General features: G+C 41.0%; 1 pseudogene; it reads left to right on the forward strand.

Moving 5' to 3' along the window:
• The first annotated feature begins 1,618 nt into the window (after nt 1-1,618).
• On the forward strand, nt 1,619-3,097 carry LOC137764782 (large ribosomal subunit protein eL6-like; annotated as a pseudogene).
• The last annotated feature ends 23,437 nt before the right edge of the window (nt 3,098-26,534 follow it).

Consider the following 26,534-nt stretch of genomic DNA (forward strand, 5'->3'; position numbering starts at 1 on the left):
TATCTTTTTTATTTTTCTACATCTTGATGTCTTCAATTAGATTATAAATTCCTTGAAACAAGGATTATTCATCTTTATATTCTTCCCCACATTACCTAAGACAGTTGCTGGCATATAACTAGTGACAAAAGTATTGGTTAATTGATTTAAATCACTCCCTGATCGCCAATACAACCCTCCTCCATATTCTGAGTGAGCAGGGTAGGCAGCTGCTGGCTTGATATAAATTTAGAATTTAGGAAAGCTCTCCCAGCCCAAGGACTGTTTCTCTCTGCCAGAATCCCTAAAATAACCACATTACTCACTGCTTTGAGTCAAGGCCTTGAAAATTCTTGTTAAAATGCAAACGTCATTTGAGAGAGATAACATGAAGTTATCAATACCTATTAATAACATAGAATATTATTAGTTTAGCAGAGAATATCAAAGATCCAGAGGATGGAAGGGCAGACTTAAGTCAACCCCAAAATTTAGGACCTGGTAAAATCAGGAACAGTATCTTGGCAATAGGTGGATGCGTATTGAAAGGAACAATTATCTCAGAAAACTCAAATGAGGTGATAGTAAAAATGCACCTGATACAGTGAAAATATGATTAATAGTAATATAATAACTATTTTTTAGGTACATACGCTGTGTCAGATAGTTTTCTAGGTGCTTTACATATTTTAGCTCACTTTTCATTTCTTCATCTCTAAGATAGGTATAATTATTATTCCACACTTTTAGTTGAAGAAACCAAGGCAGAGAGACATTAAGTGATTTGCCCAATGTCACAAAGCCAGTACGGGGTAGGGCTGGAATTGGAACAAGCTCTCTGGTTCTAGAGCCTCTAGGTTGAACCTCCAAGCCACAGCCTTCGATTGTTGTTTTCGTAATATGGTCATGATTTTAACCACAGAAAGAGGGTTGATCATTCATTCCTCTCAAGCTCACTCACCTACAATCTATGAGTTTCTCCATATGTCTATTCATTTCCATTCCTCCTACAAGCTAACCCAAGTTCTCTTTATTTCTTTTCTAGGAAGCACTCACTGTCTGCCAAGCACTGTGCCAGACCTTATCTCATTTAAGCCTCAGATAAAATATTAATAATTTCTACATGAAGAAACTAAGGCACAGGAGGCTCATTACCTGCCCCCCGCCAAAGTCATTCTGTAATATTAGTCCTGGGATTTGAACCCACAAAGGCTGATTCCAGAGCCCTTAGTCATATTTCCTGAGTGACCCAACCACATGGTTATCCTACAAGTTTCCTAACTCACCTCCCTTTGGCTGGTCTGTCCCTCAACCCAACTCCCACATCTCAAACCCTAAGGTCCCCTCTCCTGGCTCCTAATCTGTTGTTCAAGGAAGTGGAGGCTCAGGCTCCCACCTTCTTCTTGTTTCTCCAGGTATAAGTACCTACTGAATAGCTACTAACACATTTGACTACATTTTTAAAAAGAAGAAGAAATTAAACATTTCTCCAAGGCCACAAACAATTCAACAAACAAAGGGCAACTCAGTGGGGAGTGGGGAGGGGGGAGGGGCAAGAAAGAGGTAGAGGATTAAGAGGAGGTACAACTACTATGTATAAAATAAGTGAGCTACAAGGAGCTCTTTCCCATCTTGCAAGATGGCGGGTGAAAAAGCTGAGAAGCCAGATACTAAGGAGAAAAAACCTGAAGCCAAGAAGGCTGATGCTAGTGGCAAGGTTAAAAAGGTGAAGAAGGTTAAGAAGGGGAAGCCCCGCTGAAGCCGAAACCCTGTCCCGGTCAGAGGAATTGGCAGACATTCCCGATCGGCTATGTATTCCAGACAGGCCTTGTACAAGAGGAAGTATTCAGCAGCTAAAGCCAAAGTTGAAAAGAAAAAGAAAAAGAAGGTGGCAGTTCTTGCTACTGTCACAAAACCAGTTGGTGGTGTCAAGAATGGTGGTACCCGAGTGGTTAAATTTTGCAAAATGCCTAGGTATTATCCTACTGAAGATGTGCCCTCGAAAACTGTTGAGTCGGCAAAAAACCCTTCAGTAAGCATGTGAGAAAACTGCGCTAGCATCACTCCTGGGACCATTCTCATCATCCTCCCCGGGCGCCACAGAGGCAAGAGGGTCATCTTCCTGAAGCAGCTGAGCAGTGGCTTGCTACTTGTGACTGGGTCTCTGTCCCTCAATTGAGTTCCTTGGCGTAGAACACACCAGAAATTTGTCATTGCCACCTCCATCAAAATTGATATCAGTGGTGTGAAAATCCCGGAACATCTCACTGATGCTTACTTAAAAAGAAGCTGCGTAGCTCTATTTACAATAGCCAGGACATGGAAGCAACCTAAGTGTCCATCGACAGATGAATGGATAAAGACGATGTGGCACATATATACAATGGAATATTACTCAGCCATAAAAAGAAATGAAATTGAGTTATTTGTAGTGAGGTGGATGGACCTAGAATCTGTCATACAGAGTAAAGTAAGTCAGAAAGAGAAAAACAAATACCGTATGCTAACACATATATATGGAAGCTAAAAAAAAAAATTGGTTCTGAAGAGTCTAAAGGCAGGACAGGAATAAAGATGCAGACGTAGAGAATGGACTTGAGGACACGGGGAGGGGGAAGGGTAAGCTGGGACGAAGTGAGAGAGTGGCATGGACATATACACACTACCACATGTAAAATAGATAGCTAATGGGAAGCAGCCACATAGCACAGGGAGATCAGCTCGGTGCTTTGTGACCACCTAGAGGGGTGGGATAGGGAGGGTGGGAGGGAGGGAGACACAAGAGGGAGGGGATATGGGGATATATGTATACACATAGCTGATTCACTTTTTGATACAGCAGAAACTAACACACCATTGTAAAGCAATTATACTCCAATAAAAATGTTTAAAAAAATTTTTTTTTAAAAAAAGAAGCTGCGTAAGCTCAGGGACCAGGAAGGTGAGATCTTTGACACAGAGAGAGAACCACGAGGTTACAGAGCAGAGCAAGGTGGATCAGGAAGCTGCGGACTCACAAATTCTGCGAAGAATCAAAGCTGTTCCTCAGCTCCAGGGCTGCCTCCGCTCTGTATCTGCTCTCACAAATGGAATCTATCCTCACAAAGCAGTGTTCTAAACTTCTTACAAAGAACCTAATTAAATAACTGACCCGTTTGAAAAAAAAAAAAAAAAAAAAAAGCTGCAAGGATATATACAACACAGGAAATAGTACAACACAGGGACTATAGCCAATATCTTGTAACTATAAATGAAATATAACCTTTAAAAATTGTGGGGCTTCCCTGGTGGCACAGTGGTTGAGAGTCTGCCTGCCAATGCAGGGTACACGGACGGGTTCGAGCCCCGGTCTGGGAGGATCCCACATGCCGCGGAGCAACTGGGTCCATGAGCCACAGCTACTGAGCCTGCGCGTCTGGAGCCTGTGCTCCGCAACAAGAGAGGCCGCGATAGTGAGAGGCCCGCGCACCGCGATGAAGAGTGGCCCCCGCTCGCCGCAACTAGAGAAAGCCCTCGCACAGAAACGAAGACCCAACACAACCAAGGATAAATAAATAAATAAAATAAATTTTTTTAAAAAAACTGATCTCCATTTAAAAAAAAAAAATTGTGAAACACTATGTTGTACACCTGATACTTACATAGTATTGTACCTCAGTTAAACTATACCTCAATTAAAAGGAGGGGGGGGGGCGCAATTCAGGAAAATATTTATAGCGTATGTAGCAAAGGGCTAATTTTCTTCATTTACAAAGAGCTCTTAGAGATATGTCTCTCCAAAAGGAAAAATTGACATGGGATATAAACAGGTTAAGTCCAATTTAAAAGATTTGCACTTAAGAGATGGGCCAAGATAGCGGAGTAGAAAGACCCTGAGCTCACCTCCTTTCATGGGCACACCAAAATTACAACTATTTACAGAACAACCATCAGTGAAAAAGGCCAGAACCTACCAGGAAATATCTTCCACAACTAAAGATAGAAAGAAGAAACCACAACCAGACACAAGAAAAACTTTCTGGCCTCCCGCTCTGTACCAGGAAGGGCAGATCGATTCTCAAATCATCGGAGACAGCACTAGATGCTTATCAGCCCGGAGATGGCGCCAGAGAAACCTACGGAACAAACCTTGCTAAGAACAACACATTTTCCATTAGTTTCCTTTATCTATTTACCTCTCCACAATTTGCCATCTCCTAGAAGCCCAACGTGCTTTTCCTTTGTTTTGTCACGACTCTAAAAGCTTATTGTTCTGTATTAAGATGCTATAAAAACCCAGCTGACACCTTGATCTTGGACTTTCCAGCTTCCAGGCCTGTGAGAGATAAATGTTTGTTACTTCAGTCACCCAGTCTATGGATTTTATTATAGCAGCCCAAACGGCCATAAAAGGCCCTTAGCTCTGGGGTTTTAAATTACTTCTCCCTACTCCTTTTCCACTCCTCTTCCTCCTTCCCAGTCCGATGCACCATATGACCCAGCAAAACAATTCACTCACAGATTCTTACTTCTGTATGCTGGGAGATACTCCTCCATGGGTCTCTCGCGTTCCTACATGTCTTACTGAGTGTGCCAAGGATGCGAAGCCCTAACTGGTCTTTACCAGGACCATTTCTCAGGATTATATAGAACCTTTGTAGATGAGGCAATGGTGTCTTCCTCCGGGACAAAGAGCAGACTTGCTTACTGCTTGCTATAAAACAACGGGTTCCCGAGCTCAGTGTTTCTCTCTTGTAATACAACCCACTACATGTGCAAACATGCACCTGGACCCTCTGTGTCACTGTCATGGGGCTTAGGAAATAAGGGAACTGACACAAATAATGCTGATTGATTCTTACGCTACTAGCCAGGCTGTGAGTAATATTGTCCTTTGTATCTTACCCAGGAATCTTGTGTCTTCTACCAACACCCATGAAGCCATAGTAGGACTTCTCTGGTGGCACAGTGGTTAAGCATCCGCCTGCCAACGCAGGGGACACAGGTGCGAGCCCGGGTCCGGGAAGATCCCACATGCCGTGGAGCAACTAAGCTCGCACGCCACAACTACTGAGCCTGTGCTCTAGAGCCCTCAAGCCACAACTACTGAGCCCACGTGCCACAACTACTGAAGCCTGCGCTCCTAGAGCCCATGCTCCACAACAAGAGAAGCCACCACGATGAGAAGCCTGCACACCACAACGAAAGAGTAGCCCCGGCTTGCCGCAACTAGATAAAGCCTGCTCACAGCAACAAAGACCCAACACAGCCAAAAATAAATAAATAAACAAATTTCTTTTAAAAAACCATACTAGGCTAAGTTATTAGCATGTAAGTAGAGTAAAATCAAACTTACCTGACAGTGGAGCCCCTTCTCCACTCCTATGCCATTGCTCACACATTCTCTTGCAACATTCTTTCCTCCTGCCTCTGCTTCTTTGTTTCTTCTTCTTCCTTTCCTTTTTTGGTTATTCCAGTTTTTAAATTCCTTTTTTCCTACTAATTTCAAAATTATACTTTATATTTTTATTCTTTTATTCTCCTTAGGTCATGCTCCTGTACCTCCAAAAAAATGTTTAATCAGTATCTCCTTTCCTCTTCCAAACTCTACGAAGTTTCAGCATGCTTTAACACCTATTACACAACCTCTTTTTCTATGTTACGGTTGTCTTTTAACTTAATTTCACCTCATTTTAATTTTCCTCCCCTTTCATTAGTTTTATTTAGTCTGCTATAGGCAATTATTCAGGTTTACCACGCGCTTACCAATTGTTTTGCTCACCATTGCCTCTTGCATCCCAATCCTTCCTTCGAGGTTTCAATCTTTTCTTAGAGTGAAGTATGTCTTTCAGTAGTTCTTTCAGCAATGGCTTGTGAGAAGTAAATTCTTTCAGCCTCTTTATCTGAAATACCCTTATTTCATCCTCACTCTTCAGAGATTGCAAAAGCAAATGTTTTTCACATTAGTGTACATAAGAGTGATCTGGGGAAATTTGTCAAATGCAGATTCTTGGGTTCCTTAGAGCTTCTAGTTTAGTAGTTTGGGAAGGGATGGGATAGGATTAAATCTTTTCAATTACCACTCAAAGTGATTCTGATGTAAATAGGTCAAGGCCACACTTTGGGAAGAAATAGGTCTACAGACAGAGGGATGCCGTGGAAAAGATTTTTAGTTTGTTTTTTACATTTTTTCCTTATAAAAGTTATACATACACATTAAAGGGATTTTAGAAAAATGAGAAAGAAAAAGGCATTTAATTATATCTTATATCCAAATATAATTGCTGGTAATATTATTTACAGTTGATGTTCATTATTAGCAGATTCCAAATTTGCAAATGCACCTACTCCCTAAAATTTATTTGGAACTCCAACATCAATACTTGTGGACATGCACACAGCGCTGAAAATTTTGAGTGGCCTATTGGACCTGCACTGGTTTCCAGATGAGGAAAGGCACACGCTCCCTTCTGGTTCAGCTCTCGTGCAGAAGTGGCCAGAAGATGGAGCCGGTAGGGGGCAGTGTGGTGTAGCGAAAGAAGCTCCGGCTCCAGGATCACCTGGACAGGACTTGAATCTCAACTCTGGTTCCTGTGCCTGATGAGATGGTCTCAGGCAAGTCACTTAACAGCCCTGAACCTCATGGTTTTCTACCATGATGACGTCTTTTTAGTATTTAAGATTATGATCTATGTGAGAGACATACATACATGAATATATTTCCTCTAGGAGCAATGATTCAGTACTTGCTAATTCAGTGTTTCCAGACTTTACGGAACGTAACTACCGTTTTGAAAATTGACTGTATTTTCTCCCAGACTTTTTAATATGCTTCAGGTTTTTGCAATATTGCTGTCGAGATTTGTATATATCTTACCCAGGTGAGCCTCTCCCTTTCCTGATCACCATCTCCAAGGCAGTGGTTTCAACCTGGCTGCACATCAGAATCACCTGGGGAGCTCTTACAAAATACTGATGCCCAGACCCCATCTCCAGAGATTCAGATTCAATTATTATGAGGCGAGGCCCAGGAATCAGTAGACTTTGAGAGCTCCCAGGTGGTTCCAGAGCAACCTGGAGCAGAACCTCTGTTTAGTTTCTTTGGCAAAGAAGCTAATGGTCTCCGTACACTTTGGAGCCACCCCTTTGGCAGCCCCGTATCCCTAAGGAATAGTACTACCCCCCCACCCCCAGCCCTGCTCTGGCCATGGCCCATTCCTCTACCCGCCAGTGCCTGGAACTCACATCTAGTGTCCTTCCCAGGACAATGCTACTATTTGTGCCACTGAGTTCGTCGGAGGGGTGAGGTGGGAAGGGACCCGTGGTGCTTTTACTGACCTGCTCCTTAATCTCCCTTCCACAGTACCACACAAGGCTGAAAGAATAACAGGCTTTCTGGAAGACTGGAGGTAATGGAAGGGAGCCGCAGAGCAAAGCAAAATGCAAACCAGGCACCAGAGGTGACTGTTCTAATAGTCCGGGGTAGAAGAGCCGTCACCACCAAACCTGTCTGTGTGCAGACCCAGATCCCTGCCTCTGCCTTCTTCCTCTTAGGAAATCCACGCGACACACCCTCAGTGGAGCATCTCCCAGAGTTCTGAGTTTCTCAGACTAGAATAATATTCCTGGAGAGGTCGAAAGGGGTCTCTACCATTATAAGCTAAAGATATGCATCTTCCTTCCTGACAGATTCAGCAGATAACCACTGAATCAAATGCACACACACACACACAGAGACAAAAGATAATTCTCAGAGCTCAGTCTCAGTTCAGACCAAGGGTTTAGAGAAACAGTTTCCTAAATGTGAGTTAACAAGGCCTCCACATACATCAAAGATAATGTTTTACCTTATTATACGCAACAATGTCAACCTCAACACCCCACAACTGTCTGCTAGTCTCCCGCTCACAAACCCTTCCCAGGTCTGTAATTTCTGCATCTTTTTTAGGCATCAGAGCCACCTATCTCTGATGGCCACATCTGGCTCCACAAAGAAATTGGAAAGTACTGAAAACCCTTCTTGCTTTTCTATTATATCAAATCATTTTCTTAGGCAGGGCATCTCCAAGACTAGCTTTTGTCAGTAGTAGAATGCAATATAAGGTTTATTAGCCTTCCCTACCTCACCCGGGGCAGGGGGAGGGGTGGAGATGGGAGGAAGAAAGGGAAGGTTTCAACTCTTTTTCTGTATTTTATGTTTTTAGATTTTGATACAGTTTTGTATTTTAACATGTTTACTAAGCTTTGTTGCATAGGTACTTTCCTATGCTATAAAATAGTGTAATTAGGTATTTTTAGTTGCTGAAAAATATTTCATTGACTGGGTATACCATGGGCTACTTAACTATGTATATGTACATTGTTTGTTTCCAATTTTTATTATCTTAAATAATGCTGCATTAAACATCTCTGTATTCAAAGCACCTTGCTTAGGACTACCTGCTGAGGATGGGTGCTGCGAAATAGAACTGCCGAGTCACAAGACAGGTATATTTGTTATATTTCTCAAATATAACAAATTGTGAATTTCTCAAATTCTTGAGAAATATTGGCACCACTTTTCCAAAAGACATGTACCAACTTGCATCTTCCCCAGGAGACTGGATGGCAATGGCTTTTAAAAGAGAAATGGCATGATCAGATCTGCATTTTAGAAACGTGTCCGGCTTCATGTCTAGGCCTGGTTAGGTGGGGTTTTGGTAGTCCAGGTGTAGATGGTAAGGGCCTGGTAAAAACCAGAGGGAAGGTTTTACTAAGTAGACTCAGTCACCAGACAACCAGGATAGAAGCAAGGTCCATACTGGCCTTAAAATCACCATGAATATATCACGAAGTTGAAGGGAGCCTAGAGCAGTATTCCCCTCTCTACCACAATTGTGACATCACGTAGTGTCTGCTAGATTTGGTTGGAAATTACTGCAGCATCTGAGGACCCTTGGGGATGTTTTCTATCCACATAAAATTACATTGTGCAGAAATGCCATCTACGTGGATATCAGAGTATCAAGAAGCATACAAATAATGAGATATTTTTCATAATCAAGCTTTTGTTTTTTAAAAACAATTAAAACACTTTCCTTTCTTTATTTCTAATTGCAAAAAATAAGCCATGCTCACTCTCCTACTTCTAATTTTCATGCTGATTCTCCCATGTTCGAGAGAGCTTTAATGCCTTCAGAATAAATTTCCCTCAGGATTACTTTAGAACCCAAAAATAGCCACTACAGCACTAGAGTTCCCTTTTACTTCACTAAGAAAGATAATTTTTATAAATCATTTTAAATTGTCCATTTACAAATAACTAGAACTTAAATTTCTATTTTAAAGACAGTAAAACTTGCATTTTAAATTCCAGTACACAAAGTATATTGATCTAAACCTCAAGTCTCGGATATATAAACTCTAACCACGACAGCAACAATTTTAAGCAAAAAAGATCATCATCATCAAAAAATCATCAAAATGATAATAATCATCAAAAAAGGTGAAGCATATTTATTTCATGTAGTTTTACCTAATTTTTTGTTTATCCTTTATATCTGTGGAAATTTTTCTAAAGATTAAAAAAAAAAATCAAAGCTTTTCATGGGGACAACATGAAAAAACAATTTTTCAGGATAAATCTTAGCGGTTACTCTATTTATCCATCTCTTAGGTATCTGTCTCAATTGGTTCTTGCATATGTGATGCTTTTCATTAAAATCGGAAATGGTTATTTTTACAACAGAATCTGCTCCACACCCTTAGAATTTTCAGTCTCATTTAAGGATACACCAAAAGCCATGGAGTGTTGGGCACTTTCAAGAACATAATCAATTTCTTCAGATAATTTTCTGCAGACTGTTAGTTGGCTTTCCTCTAATACCAACGCTGGTTTTAATTACATTGAAGAATAAGGTTTTTGACTATTCTTTTGACTGTCAAATACCAGGGAGATAATGCTCTATATTGTGCCAAAATAGTGAAATACAAAAATTGCTTTGCTTGCCAAAGTATACTAAGGGTCACACTTTACCAGATAACAATGGATAATCGCCCAGTAGCCTGTGGGGAAACCTTCACTTAAAAAAAGCTGTTTTCAAAAAAAAAAATTAAAAAGGTCATGAAGAACCTAGTGGCAAGACGGGAATAAAGACACAGACCTACTAGAGAATGGACTTGAGGATATGGGGAGGGGGAGGGGTGAGATGTGACAGGGTGAGAGAGTGTCATGGACATATATACACTACCAAATGTAAAATAGCTAGCTAGTGGGAAGCAGCCGCATAGCACAGGGAGATCAGCTCGGTGCTTTGTGACCGCCTTGGCGGGGGTGGGATGGGGAGGGTGTGAGGGAGGGAGATGCGGGAGGGAGGAGATATGGGAACGTGTGTATATGTGTAGCTGATTCACTTTGTTATAAAGCGGAAACTAACACACCATTGTGAAGCAATTATACTTCAATAAAGACGTTTAAAAAAAAAAAAAAAGCTTTTTTCTAAGACAGGAAAAGAAGCAGAAATGGTCAGCTACTATTGAAAACTCTGCATATAGTCCTAGAAGCATAATTTGTCATTTCCTTTTATGGTCCTTGTCTAAGCCTGTCACTCTTCTGGAAACCACTGATGCATAAATCATGTGTCATATAAGCCGTAACTGCCCAGCACTACTCTGTTATCCTACTTGCTCTCTGCTGGGACCCAGAAATGCATTTCCAAATGAAAATTACTTCCTAATTTAGGATAAAGAGAGAAGAACTGAACAAAAAATAGTTTTCTTAGCAATTTTCAAAATTTAGCAGAAGGAGTAGGTTCAGAGGAAGAAAGACCTAATCTACATGCTTGTTCTCCAAGACAGGTCTCTGCTCCCCACACAGTCCTCAGCCCCTCCCAGTCTCGAGAGACTGGCAGTGGCCAATAGGTTTCTTTGGGGGTTTAATGGGGAGGGGTTGGCAATCGGGATGAGTTAATATATACGTGAAGCCCTTAGAACAGCTCCTGGCACACTGTAAGCTCTCTGATCATCAGGATTATTATCACTGACATTAGGAAATGGTGAATCAGTCTTATTCCTTCTCAATACTCTGGAACATTTTGGAAATTCTGAGCCAATGAAGAAGACCCCAGAGTGTCTCATGACAAGTAAATGTACAGGGTCCTTAAGTGCTTCTGATCTTCTCCATTGGCCAGGCAGAGTCTCTGCTGCTTCTGTAGCACCAGCACCGTAGCCTCCCCACTCTACCACAGTGTAGTGGTGAATAGCAGGTGCAATTTCCACAACAGCTGCCACTCTCATCCACTGCTGCTGATATTGCCTTTGCTGTGTCTATCACGACGGCTAAAGGTGATCTCATCACCAGGATTATGGTCCTTCTATATGGACCACTTCCATATGGCTCATTAAAGTGTAATCTGACTCTTCCAGGTTATTTTCTCAAGCAAATAGAGACACGTGTCCTTAAGGTTGGATCAGAAGACTTTTATACGACAACGTGCGGTGCCTCCCTCGCCACAAACCCCAAACCTTAATTAATTCCCAAACTCTTAATGAGTCTCCTTGAGAACAGAAGTGCCGGTGGCTTTTTATGGACAATGACATTTCTTCTATCATTATGCAGATTAGATTTCCCCCCTTTACCCTCAGGAATATGTTCACTGCATTCACAACAGTGATGACAGTGACTGATTATGAGCTCTCACAACCTGTTCGCAGTCAAAGTGCCAAAGATGACTGAGACGAACACTCAATGGTTATCTTAAAGTATGAACAAGAACAAAGTGATGGCGCTTCCCTGGTGGCGTAGTGGTTAAGGGTCCGCCTGCCAATGCAGGGGACACGGGTTCGAGCCCTGGTCTGGGAAGATCCCACATGCCGCGGAGCAACTAAGCCCGTGCGCCACAACTACTGAGCCTGCGCGTCTGGAGCCTGTGCTCCGCAACAGGAGAGGCCGCGATAGTGAGAGGCCCGCGCACCGCGATGAAGAGTGGCCCCCGCTTGCCACAACTAGAGAAAGCCCTCGCACAGAAACGAAGACACAACACAGCCATAAATTAATTAATTAATTAAAAAAAAAAAAAGAACAAAGTGATACTCTGTGACAAATGAAAGAATACATTTGAGATATGCAGCTGAGGTCCATGTTGGCATTTTTAAGAATAACAGGTTTGTGGAGACAAATGTAAAAGAAATGTAAAACCAAGAGAAGTGACACATAATATTTAGTAATCCAGGAACATTCTGAGAAGTCAACAGTAGATAAAAATCTTTAGGATAGATCAGTACTCAAAATCTTGTGATTGTAATCAAGCTTATTTGATTGTCACTCTTACTAGGCAATTCCTCATTCTCGCACTCCTACTGAAACATTTTGAACTCTCTGTAAGCATTCTGTTATGGGAAAGTGAGACTGATTTTTTTTCAAATAATGGGACTTCAGGAGCATTCAGAAACATGATAGAGGCAACATTGACGTGGATATGGGGAGGGAATAGAACAACACTTTCATTTAAATGTAGAATATTTCATAGTTCTACATCTTAGAGCCCATTTAAATTATCTCATGAAAATCATAGTCTCACAATATTGGATGTTTTATGAGAAAGCATGCCTCACAATTTTTACCTCTCTGACCAGACATTAGAAGCCAATGGGAGTCTTCTCCTCAAAGCCTGTGAGTCTCTCTTTGAATTCTCAAGGATACATTTGATTCCAAAAAACACAGGTAAAAATTAGTCTGGCTGTTGAATAGAAAACACTATTTTAAATATAGTTACATTTTCCTCTTCTTAGAGTCGTGAGGAAAGTTCACTTAGGTCTCGAAAGTTCTGCTGATGACAAGCAAGATTCCATGTGAACTTTTTCCAACTATTTGGGAATGTCAGCAGGCGCATCATGGACTGCAGCAAAAGTGTTTCCCTAAAAAGAAAAAAATGTTTCCCTGCTCCCTGCTTTGCATTCACAAATCAGTCATATGCACTCTGTTCTTTTGTCAAGGTGACCAATATTTATATAATGCCAACTATCTTTCCAGTACTACCTTAGATATTGAGCAGAATTCAGACAGATAGATGGATAGAAGATAGATAAAAGATAGGTAGATAGGTAGATAGATTTTTAAAAACCACATAGTCCCTACTCTCTAAAATCTTACAATTCAATTGGGGAGCTAGTTATGCTCATGAAATAACTAGAAAAATGATACAAGATGGTATGGAGTCAAGTGTTTGAGTGTGTGAAACAAACTGCCAATGTTAAAAGTATTCTCATATGAAAGAGATCAAAGTGGGCAGATAGGGAAGACAGCATGGAGTGTTCAGTTGTTACTGAGCTACAATTCATGAATCGGGTAAGAATTTGATTGAAAGAATGGACACAGATGGGTGGGAAAGTAGGAAGAGAAAAGATGACAAAAGCAGGAAAGATTCCATAAGCTAGTGGGATTGCTCATGGAAAATGAAAGGGAAGGGAAAGTCAAAAACACCAACTAGTCTGAAATAATTTATGCTAGAAAGTAAAAGGGGGGACTTCCCTGGTGGCGCAGTGGTTTAGCATCCACCTGCCAATGCAGGGGACACGGGTTTGATCCCTGGTCCAGGAAGATCCCACATGCGGAGGAGCAACTAAGCCCGTGAGCCACAACTACTGAGCCTGCGCTCTAGAGCCCGCGAGCCACAGCAACTGAGCCTGTGAGCCACAGTTACTGAGCCCGAGTGCCACAACTACTGAAGCCCGTGTGCCTAGAGCCCGTGCTCCGCAACAAGAGAAGCCACCGCGATGAGAAGCCCGCACAGCGCAAGGAAAAGCAGCCCCCGCTCGCCGCAATTAGAGAAAGCCCGCGTGCAGCAACGAAGACCCAACGCAGCCAAAAATTAATTAATTAATTTTTTTAAAAAAAGAAAGTAAAAGGGGGTTCATTCATTCATTGAACTGTAACTAATGATAATTATGGGTAACGCCTGGCTCTGCTGTTAGGCAGAGTTCAAGTCAAGTTCCGAGACTAAAGAGAGATTCTTACAGAAAAACAAAAACAACAACAACAAAAACAACAGATATGGTGGAGGAGGTAACTCTGGGAGAAGACCTAAAAATATCCCCACATACATCCCTACTGTCTCCATTCCTCACCCCTCATCACCAAGACTAAAATTATTTTGGAGTTGCTAATTTCAAAGTAACTGTGGGGAATATAAGACAGAGAGAGCTGAGGACAAGCCAATGGTGGGAAAACAAAGCATGTCTTTGAAGAGCAAGAAGCAGAGTATAAGGCCGGGAAACAGAAAGAAATCAAGCGTCACAGGCATATGAGGTGATGGCAGGGGCCTCAACATGGCAAGCAGGAAAGAACGGGACAGGAAAATTCCCCATGGAGGCAGAGCATATTGAAAGACTGGGACTCCAGCTGGTTTTTTGTTTCCATGTGGCATCTGAAGATTTACGTGTTATACGGTCTTCTGCTCAGCAAGCCATCCCAAGCAGTAAATTTCCCAGGCAGACCATGTGAGAGGGAATACCCAAAAGATGGTACAGAGGCACAGGGCAGAGACAGTTCGTTGCATTCAAATAGCTATTCCCACCCTTTTCTTTGGCCGAGACTCCAACATTTACTCAAGCACATTGCTGCCTGAAACAAAGACTACATTTCCCAGCCTTCCTTGCAGATAGGTATGGCCTGTAACTGAGTTCTAATCAATGAGGTACAAGCAGAAGTATCAAGTGGATCTATTAGAAAAGCACCTCAAAAAAACTGAATCTTGGAAGACTCCTTAAAAAAAGCCACTGATTTTCTTTTTCTTTGGGGAAATGTGAAAAATAACTAAATCCTACTTCATGGTTGATGGGGATCATACCAGATGTAGAGACAACCACCATCTGGTTAAATAGACAATATGCTATAGAAGTTCTTTGGAAGGAGATATGAAAGGTTTGAATGGGTAAAGTGAGAGCAGCAAGAATAGTGGTCAGGGACTTCTCTGGTGGTCCAGCAGTTAACACTCCACGCTCCCAATGCAGGGGGCCCAGGTTCCATCCCTGGTCTGGGAACTAGATCCCACATGCTGCAATTAAGAGCCCGCATGTCACAACTAAAGATCCCGCACGTGGCAACGAAGATCCCGTGTGTCTCAACTAAGACCCACCTCAGCAAAAGGAAGGAAGGAAGGAAGGAAGGGAGGGAGGGAGGGAGGGAGGGAGGGAGGGAGGGAGGGAGGAAGGAAGGAATGTGAGCAATTTTACTAGGGCGATAAATGGCAGAAAGTATCAAGAGAAAATACTAATATTTGCATATTCTCATAAACTTTCCAGAGAACTACGATTTAATGGGATGGTTATCACAATGAGCATTTTCAGGACCATGTCAAACTGGCATGGCAAAAATTGGGGATCAAATGGACCTTTCAGTAACTCTTAAATCACACCATATATGTAGGTGACTGATAAATGAAGGGAGATAAATAAGGGAAAAACCTTTAAATCAGCTATATATTTAGTGAATACTTACCTACTAGGCATTCAAAGATGAATAAACATAAGTCCCACTTATATATCCATCTTATATATCTCATCTTATATATCCATCAGATTTTCAGTTTATTTCCAGAGAAGGGGATAGCTACTAAATAACTACTAAAAAGCTCTTCAATGTGACCAAATTACTGTGTTCTAAAATAGTTTGGTCTCAACTAAATCAAAACCGATCTCCTTTGAGCTCTGAAGACCTGTGATGCAACCAGGATCAGAACAGTTTATATGCCCAAAAGATTTTTACGATAATTGTGTTTACTGTAAAATAGGTACACCCTGCAGAAACTATCTTATTCAATTCTGAATCATAGTCTAGCCACTTTCTGTCTCTTCTAAAACGGAGGAAATAATATTCCAACTCCAATTAGCTCAGCAATGAAGATAGTGAATTAAACCAGAATAGTGAGCAAGACAGAAAAGACAGTTTCAGGGCCCTCTCATTTAAACTGAAAATGAGATGTTACGCTGAGGACAGGGGAGGAAAATTAGTGCAAAAGACAACATTGGAGTTATGATAGCTCTAATGCGGTACCGTAATGACAGGCTTTTAACCCATGATTAATTTAACTATTCACATGAGTCAACCTGCCAGTTATGTCAAAACAAGTTGGCCTGAACAATGAATTCTGGAAATAGTTCCGGCAGACCTGAGAGCAAGGGGGAAAGGGGGTGGAGAGAAAGGGGAGGGTGGGGAGGAGATTAGTCAGAGAAAATGGGTCTTGGATGTGAAGCAGAATTCTATTCACCTGCCAATTCACTGGCTTTACTTCAGCACAATGAACTCTTCAACACAGGCTCCATTCAAAGTACCTCATAAAGGAAGAAGTAGTCTAACTCCCAGTAAGACACTGCGTGTTCAGATTTGGAACCAATTGTTCATAAAGTCAAAACTAGCAGTCACCTACCTATATGGTGTGATTTGAGAGATACTGAAAGGTCCATTTGCCCCTAAATTTTTGCACTTCCAGCTTGGTATAGAACTTGAAATCCTCACTATTATAACCCTTCCATTAATTTACATCATTCTCTGGAAGGTCTCTGGGAAAATGCAAATATTTGTACTTATGCCTAGTCCCGACTGTCAGACCATCTTGTTACACTCCTGCCTAGATATCCTTTTTTTTTTTTATCGTGACTGGGGTTTGCCAAAATTGCCTGGGTTAATTCTGTGACTAGGCCTGTGGATTCTGACAAGTGACTAACCCAAGAGTGTATGCACATTGTTAAATACGTGGCTCTTTAGGAGATACTGACATATGCTATATATACTGCATATACTGACATTCAACTTACAATCCAGACTTAACCCCATTGTAAGTCGAGGAAGATCTGTACTTGAAATTTGCAGAGAGTAAAACTCAAGTGTTCTCACCACACACACACAAAAAGATGAGAACTATGTGAAGTGATGGATATGTTAATTAGCTTGATTGTGGTAATCATTTCACAATGTATATGTGTTTCAAAATATCGTGTTGTATATACATTTTTAATATGTCAATCATACTTCAGTAAAGCTAGGGAAAAACATGGGCAATGGACTTGAATAGATATTTGTCCAAGAAAAATATACAAATGACCAATAAGCCCTCGAAAAGATGCTCTACATCACAATTCATATAGAAATTATGTAGGGAAATGTAAATCAAAACCACGATGAAGTAGTTCCCTGGCGGTCCAGTGGTTGCAGTGGTTAGGACCCGGCGCTTTCACTGCCATGGCCTGGGTTCAATCCCTGGCCAAGGAAGTAAGATCCCACAAGCCACATGGTGTGGCCAAAAGCAAAACAAAAACCACAATGAGATACGACTTTATACCCATTAGGATGTCTATCATCAAAAAATCAGAAAATAACAAGTGAGAATGTGGAAAAATTCGCTCATTGCTGGGTAAAATGATGCAACTGCTGAGGAAAATGTTATGGAGATCCCTCAAAAAATTAAAAATAGAATTAGCATATGATCCAGCAATTCCACTTCTGGGTATATACCCAAAAGAACTGAAAGCAAGGACTCAAACAGATATTTGTCCACCATTCTTTTTTTTTGGTGGCTGCACTGGGTCTTTGCCGCTGCGCAGGCTTTCTCTAGTTGCGGCGAGCAGGGGCTACTCTTCGTTGCAGTGCGTGGGCTTCTCATTGCGGTGGCTTCTCTTGTTGCGGAGCACGGGCTCTAGGCACACGGGCTTCAGTAGTGTGGCACGTGGGCTCAGTAGTTGTGGCTCGTGGCTCTAGAGCACAGGCTCAGTAGTTGCGGCACACAGGCTTAGTTGCTCCTCGGCATGTGGGATCTTCCTGGAGCAGGGATCAAACCTGTGTCCCCTGCATTGGCAGGCAGATTCTTAACCACTGGGCCACCAGGGAAGTCCTGTACACCATCTTCAAGCAGCATTATTCACAATAGCCAAAAGGTGGAAGCAACCCAAGTATCCATCTACAATGTGGTATATACATTCAATAGAATATTACTTAGCCTTAAAAAGAAAGAAAATTCTGACACATGCTACAAGATGGATGAACCTTGAAGACATTATGCTGAGTGAAATACGCCAGTCACAAAAGGACAAATACTGTATGATTCCAGTTGTATGAGGTTCCTAAAATAGTCAAATTCACAGAGACAGGAAATAGAATTGTGGTTGCCAGGGGCTGGGGATAGGAGAGAATGAGAGTTACTGTTTAATGGGTACAATGTTTCAGTTGGGGAAGATGAAAAATTTCTGCAGATGGATGGTGGTGTCTGCACAACCATGTGAATCTACTTAATGCTTCTGAACTGTACACTTAAAATTGGCTCAAGTGGTAAATTTTATGTTATATGTATTTTACCACAATAAAAAAAAAGTCAGCTACAGCAAAACACAGCCCACAGCTGAAGCTGTACTCACAGTCAGTACTTCCTAAAAGTAATGCAGGGCACTGGACCATGCCCGGTTAACTACACAGGAATTACTTTCAGAGCTTGGCCAAAATATAAGCTATATATAAGGCCCACATCAAGATTCTAATTCATGATGTCTGGGGTGGGGCCTGAGCATTATTTTTATGTTCCCCTGATGATTCTAATATGTAGCCATGTTTAAAGGCTGCTATTCTGCAATTTCACTCTATCAGATTTAGAGGCAAAAAAGCAATTATCTATCTTTTGTTTGTAATTGACTCAACTCTAAAAGGACTAATTTTACATAATAAAACATGGTGATATTTGTTTATTTTTTACATAATGCTATATTGATATATAGCAAAAAAGTGAAGTCTGAAAACTTGACTTAGACATTTACTACTTAATAAAAAGAATTCATGTGAATCTTTTAAAATTAAGTTTTTAGACACATTTTCCCAATTCTTTCTGTTAACTTTGTGTTGAAATTTCTTAGATGTCCACAGAATACTTTCTAAGCTAGCAGGAAAATGTCATCTCACGTGAGATTTGTCTTGGTAGATGCTGGCATTATAAAAATGTTTGATTATTTCCTCATGGGTACATCACAGTTTACATTTTAAAAGTCACCTTCCACCTGAAATAATCAGTGTCTTTTCAGTGAAAGCACGACACTGTAATTATATCCCATTTGCATCTACAGACTCATTCATTATTAACAACTTTATGATTTTACATCTTTATGATCAGCATCTTTCTGAAGCCAGGAAATTTTTTTGATTACATGCTAAGTCAACAGCCAAAAGATATCTACAAGCAATTCTTGATAAGTGGTGACACATGGTGTCATGGAAATATTGAACTGAAACCAAAGGCCTGGTGTCTAGACTATGTGCCACCCAGGTCCCGTGTTCAGAGCTAAGTACTCACTGCCTCAGCTGAATGAAAGAAAATACCCTCAGTCAAAAGGTTATGCTTCCTCCCAGGGTCAACCTACGTACAATGACTCATGGACCCAGACCTCTTGCCTCAATCCACACATCTCTGAAGGTCCATCCCTGCTTTAGAGTTTCCTGGCTAAAGCTTGCCTATGATAACAGCTGCATCACAATTCAACCTCTCTCTCCCCAGTCCTGCTTTCCTCACTCCCAAGAGCAAGCTCTAATAAATCATTGGCAACAGCATCGTCATCCCAGAGTCTGTTCCCATGGAAACCAGACCTGCATCACCAATTTTCTCAACTAGCTCTGTAACCATAGTAAAATCACTTAATCGCACCTCCCTCTGTAATGGAAGAAGACTTACTGAGCTTGGAACCGCTGGAAATTTCCAGTGCCACATCGAACAATGTTCAGCACTGGTAGAGACCTGCCCTTGGGACTCACCTGCTGTGACCAAGTTCATACGTTTTCCAATCTATCCTTTTGCATCCCACCCCCTTTAAATGGCAAGGAGGGGAAATTCTGTATCACTACCAGGCACTATCTTTAACGTCCATCAATTCCAAAGAAGACTTTGGCTTTCCACTGATAGAAAATATACTGGAATGGGGGTAGCTTAGGGTGATCAGGGTTTACCTGGGTTTACACTAACAGACTCATGTACCAGAAAGGCTCTCAGTCCCAGGTAAACCTGGTCACCATAACATGGCTCCATATATCCCCTGGTCCTTGGATTTGCACAATTGGTCATCATCTTGGTGACTCTGGCTGCCTGACTATACACAAGACAGAATATAAGTCCCAACCCACAAAACTAGGTCAGATCTGCTGTACACATTCATGGCCCTCTCTGTTTTTCCTTTGTAAGACTTATCACAACTGTACTTTTTAGTTATGCAACTATTTGTCTAATTTTTGTCTCCTCAACTAGACTGTAAGTGCCAAATGGACCCATATGCCTTGTTCATGGTTGCATCCTTAGTGCTTAGCAGAGAACCTGACACACAAGCAATGACTAGTAACCATTTGTTGGATAAATTAATGAAGTGGGAAGGAAGGAGATGTGTAACGCCTGGGACCCACTCAGAGGGTGAAAGACTAGAAGAGGATAAAGTGCAGGTTACTAAGAGTGAAAATAGATAAATAGGGAGTGGAAGACTGTGTGGGCATTCAACCTTGTACCATGTTTCCACTTTCCTGTATCATATTACTAACTACTGAACTATTGGCAAACATTTGGTTAATTCCAACACTCAGATTTGACATATATTCATAATTTTCTATCAGATCAAGTACACTGTACCCGGAATATAGTAGGCCCTCAATTTAAAAAAATAAATATGTGTTGTCTTAATGAATGAACTGTATCACCACTCTGAGGATTACTGTTTCAAATAAATTCCCTGACAAGGAGATTTTAAGCACTTTATCTAGAAGAAACCTTGGCAGATATTTCGTCAAACCTTCCAGTTTCTCTCTTAAGGCAACTACATACCACATCTTGGTTCCCTGAAAGTAGTAATATCTGTAGAATTCTAGTTTCTTCTAACTGGCTACTACTAGAATAAAGCAAGCCCTTTCAGAGCACTGGAAGACACACCGAAATTCCCCTTTTGTGTAGCTTCATGACCATAATAAACATTTTATAGTATAACTCCCCACCCACATAACAGCTTTTTGACCTTATTGATGCTTAACCTGAGACTGGACTGAATTGAACATACGTTTAAAAAAACATAGAATCTTCTGTGTTCTGTGAAGTTACTAATCAATAAATGTTATCCATTTTGAACAACAATTCATAGAAACAAAATTCATATTGAAAACGCCATCCTCTTAGATTCTGGTGTAATTAATTTTGGAACATGACAATGGATTTTGCCAACTTGAGATTTCAGAATTGCTTTCTGCCCCTGTTCTTGGCTCTTATAAGTGACTTTTATCTTTGGACCACTTAGAGCTCTGTAGAAGCTGAACAGCTTCATTTGTCAAGCTGAAAGATTATTGTATCTCATCAATCTATATCATACCATAAAAATACTTATAAAATTTTATTGATTTAAAATTCACTGCTGTAGCTTATAATATAAACCATGTGAACCAAGTGATATAAATAAATAAGCAAACAAGCCAGATGATAAACAGATAACTGGTAGATTAAACAAGTCAAACCTTCTTTGTCTCACACCTAACTTCACTGCAAAATTGTGAAGTTTGCAGGCCCCTACCTCCACTATCAAGGCTCCTTAAGCTGAGATGATGGGGGGCTTAAAGCTCCTAGCAGTATTGCATTCAGAAAAAGATGCTCTAAGGCAGCAGTTCTCACAGCATGACCCAAGGACCATTGGATATCTGGGACACCCTTTCAGGGGGTCATGAGATAAAAATTTAATTTTATAATATTACTAAGACATCATTTGAGGGTTTTGCCCCACCATGTTAACATTTCTGTTGATAGCACAAAACAATAGTGACTGAAAGTGCTGGCACCTAATTACATATCAAGATTGTGGCGCCGAACTGTGCTAGTGGTCATTATATTCTTTACCAAAATGTACTTATTGAGAAAAAAAAAAAAACAGTTTCATTTAAGAATGCCCTAGATGAATCAGTAAAAATTATTAATTTTATTCTATCTGGGCGGTTAGGTACATGTCTTTTAAATATTCTGTAAGATGAAATGGTAAGTACACAAAGAACTCCTGTGTATTACACCTAAACCTCTGTAATATTGTAAATCAACTATACCTCAATAAAAAAAATTAAATTAAATAAAAGAGAACAACTGTGTACTAAAGTAAAATAGTCTCCAGGAAGAGCATTTGTGTAGTTGATTTGCGAACTGGACTTTTTCCGGTAACCCCATTTTATTTGAAAAAACAACAAATGGGCAAGGTATGCTTATTCAGATTTGGATATCTGGCAGACGTTTTACTGAAAATAAACAAAATGAACCTTTAACTTCACGGAAAACAGCTGACAATACTGTTGCCAATAATAAAATGAAAGCTTTCAAGTGAAAATTAGGATTTTAGAAAACTGTATCCAACACTGTGAACTTAACAGTTTACCAATACTTAAAGACCTTCCTGATGAAATTGGTAGTAACATAAATAATTTTTTGATATTATATAATGAAACAGGTCAACATTTGAAATATCTGCATATCTCAGTGAAATGGCATTTTCCAAATGACCAATGCATTGTATGTTACAAAATCAAGCATGCATTCAAAATGCAAAATAGACCAATGGATTTTAATGTTACAAAACGTAAAACCCAGTCCTTTGAGTTCAGTTTTTTTGTCATTTGCAACTAAAGTCAGAATTGACATAGAGGAAAAGGAAAGAAGTTAAGTTTCAAGTTTGGCATCACATCAATGCAGAGATAAAGAATCAGCTTCAATATTTAGAACAAAGAACAAAAATTCAGCCAATGTAGAATATAGGAGGCAGATGACTGAAAATTCAAGCCTTCTTCACACCCCCTACTTAAGGATCTGTAGAAATATTGAGGATACTTAGACTTGGAATTGTCTGAGTATCCTCAATATTTATTTCAAATATTATCCTCAATATATATTTCAAATTTATTCAAAATACTGAGAGGAAGGCTGATTCAAACTGACATCAGGTAATGTAAGTTTCTAATAGAAAATTTTCTCCTATAGAAATTTGGTTTCAAGAATTTGTACCCAAATGCCCATCACTGGTGAATGGATAAGCAAAATGTGATATATCCATACAGTGGAATGTTATTTGGCCATAAAAAGAAATGAAGTACTGATGCTTGCTACAAGGATGAACCTTGAAAGCATTATGCTAAGCGAAAGAAGCCAGATCTAAAGGCCACGCGCTGTAAGATTCCATTTATATGAAGGGTTCAGAGCAGGCAAATCTATTAAGAGACGTAAAGTAGATGAGTGATTGCTAAGGACTGGGGTAAAGGGAACTGGGGAGTTGCTGCTAACAAGTTTGGGTTTCTTTCGGGGGTGATGAAAATGTTCTGAAATTAGATAGTGGTAAAAGTTGTACAACTTTGTGACGATACGATACTATAAATCACTCAATTATACATTTTTAAAGGGGAAATTTTATGGTATGTGAATTATATCTCAATAAAAAATTACATTAAAAAAGAAATTATAAACCTGGTGCATTAGTTTCCCGAGGCTGCTGCAACAGACAACCACAAACTTGTGGCTTAAAACATCAGAAATTTATTCTCTCACAATTCTAGGGGCCCAAAGTGTGAAATCAAGGTGTCCGTAGGGTTGTACTCCCTCTGGGAGTTCTGGGGGAGAATTCTTTCCTTGTCTCTTCCAGCTTTGATGGCTGCTGGCATTCCTTGGCCACATTACTCCAATCTCTGCCTGTCTTCACATCACCTTCCCGTGTGTGTGTGTGTGTGTGTGTGTGTGTGTGTGTGTGTGTGATATTCCTCTCTCTAATAAGGACCCTTGTGATGGCATTTAGGATCCACCTGGATAATCTCATCTTAAGATCCTTAACTTAACCATATCTGTAAAGACTCTTTTTTTCCAAATCAGGAAATATTCACAAGTTCCTGGGATTAGGAGGTGGACATATCATTGCAAGTCATTATCAACCTACCACCTTAGTTTATATATAAATAACTGACGTAGTATGGTAGCCGTAGAGGTGTGCCACTTGGATCTGCCAATCAGCACAAGGAGTGAAATTAGCAGACAGCCTCCAGCTACAACATCTTCAGGATTTGCCATACTCTGCCTGGCAGCCCCAAGCCAATGACTGAGCATGGCATGTGTGCAAGGGGCTGGTCATCTCCCAACATGGGACCCCTCTACCAGCAGTCCTTATGCCAGAGCCTTCCATTGAGCTGAGTGAGATTTAGTCCTTCCTATTTAATTCATCTCTCTTCTCCCTCTTTTTACCTGCCTGTCCCTGTTGCCTCTCCCTTTATAATTCACAGAGTCACTCTCATGAATCTCTTTCATTGCCAACTTGGACTTGACATCTTCTTCCCGGAGAATCCAAACTCAGTCAGTTGATCCTGAGAGTGGTCCATCCATGACAGCAGATAGCAAAATGGACTTTCAGGACTAGGTTACACATTGCCCAGCTGCAGATGAGGACCCCCATGCCCCAGTGGCATGGATAGTCCCTGGCACAAAGTGACAGCTTATTCACCAAACTTTTACCAGTGCTGACACAGGACAGTGTTCTGATGGAGAAGACTTCTCTGGCCAGTGCAATAATTCAGGCATTTGAGAGTGAACAATGCATACAAGGACAATGGGATTGGCTGGTTATTAAGGGATACAAAGGGGTAATGAGAAACCGAAGGCAGTTAACACTTAAAAACTAAGCGTATGAGTCAAAGGACATCTTTGACAGCTTATAAAGAGATGTTATCTCCTGCAGTTAGAGAACAGACACAGCTGTGGAGCAAATTCAGCACAGCCAAATTTCAAAGACTATTGAACACACAGCCAAGGCAAGTCTGTTGTGCTAAGACCAGGGCTCTGGCTAGAAAATACAGGACACTAAAATATGGGATAAGCATGGATTTCCCCAAAAGACTTTGGCTCTGTAGACTACCCTGAACCCTCAGAGACTGCAGAGGCTACCTACCCCTCCCTATGAAGACTTAGTATTTCCTGCATGAGGCTCTATTCTGAGTTAGTACTTCCCCTATGAGAAAGACACTGCAGAGACCTCTCCCCCGCAAGCCAACCAGCGCCCCACCTCAGAATCTGTCCCCATCTCCTCACTTGGCTGATCAATAACTGGGGTGAAATCCCAACCTACTACAACTGGACACTTGTTGGAAATCATAAGGGAAGAAGAGATCATACCCTAAAGGACCTGCAAGGATTAGCTAGGATATACTAGTAGAAGCCAAAGGACTGGATTTCTGAGTGTGCTTGATTAACTCCTGTACAAGCAAGAGTTTACTGACTTAGGGACACTATATCAGAATACACGATTTAACACCCTGGCAAGGACCCAAAGGGATGAGAGAAACTCACTGGTAGGGTGGCTTTAAAAACCTGGAGAAAGCAATGACCCACGCTAAGTGAATTTGAAATGCATGAGTTGCCCTGGCAGGCAGTGGAAAAAATCATTTAAAGCCTCAGGGAATTGGACAGGTTGGGATGCATAGATATATGTGGGACCAGAAGATCGATCAGAGAATAATATTCCACAGGAAAACCTATAGGACACACCGTTCACAAAGGCCATTAGAAATGCTGTGGGGAGAGGGGCACCCATGTCACTAAGAAATTCAGTGTGGTCCTCCTCTGCAGATTAGGGCTGATCGTCGGAGAGGCAGTCACAGAGAGTGGCTCAGAAATAGCAATAGTGATAATGGCTCCCTGAAGTAGTAGAGACCAGGCACATAAATGTCCAGCAGAAGCCCCTTATAAGATGGAAAAGATATGCCTGGGATCAAGCTCATGCTAGACAAGAGAGCATGTGTAAGTTGCTTGGGGAAGTAGTTCAGACTCCTATTTGCCTTCCTTGGTTGCACCAATGTTCCTCCTTTAGCTTACACCTCATGGTCATATGGAGGGTCCCACATGAACAGCTGAACCAAGAGGAAAAAACCTGAGCTTGGTTCACAAATGGATTGGCTCTGAATGTGCGGGAAAGCTGAAAATAGATGGAGACTTCATTACAGTCCCATTCAGGGTTGACTTTGAAAGACAGTGGTGAGAGAAAATCTTTACAATGGCAGGAGCCTCACCTGGCACACCTGATCATTCACTTGTGTGGAAGGAGAAATGGTCCAAGGTGAAAATATATACAAAATCATGGACAGTAAAGAATGGCCTGATAGGCTGGTCAAGGGGTTAGGAGGAAAATTCTGAGTAACTGGAGAAAAGAGTTCTGGAGTAGAGGCAAGTGGATGGGCAGATGGGAATGGGTACAAAGTATAACAATTTTTATATCAAATGCTAACCTCCACCAGAAAGCATCCACCACAATGGAAGCAATAAACAATCGAGTAGATAAAATGGTTCAGCCAGTTGACATTAGCCAATCTTCATCATCAATCACTTGAGAACTGGGAAGATGGACATACAAATAGAGTAATCACCATGTCAGAGATGGAGGCTGCACATGGGCCCAACAGCATGGACTTTTACTTACCGAGGTCCATCGAGGTACTGCTATCTCTGAATGTCTAACCCACCAACAACAGAGACCAATGTTGAACCCATGATTTGGCACTATTTCTTGAGGAAACCAACTAGCCACTTGGTGGCAAG

This window comes from Eschrichtius robustus, chromosome 5 (genome assembly GCF_028021215.1).
Source record: "Eschrichtius robustus isolate mEscRob2 chromosome 5, mEscRob2.pri, whole genome shotgun sequence".
Classification (NCBI taxonomy): Eukaryota; Metazoa; Chordata; class Mammalia; order Artiodactyla; family Eschrichtiidae; genus Eschrichtius; species Eschrichtius robustus.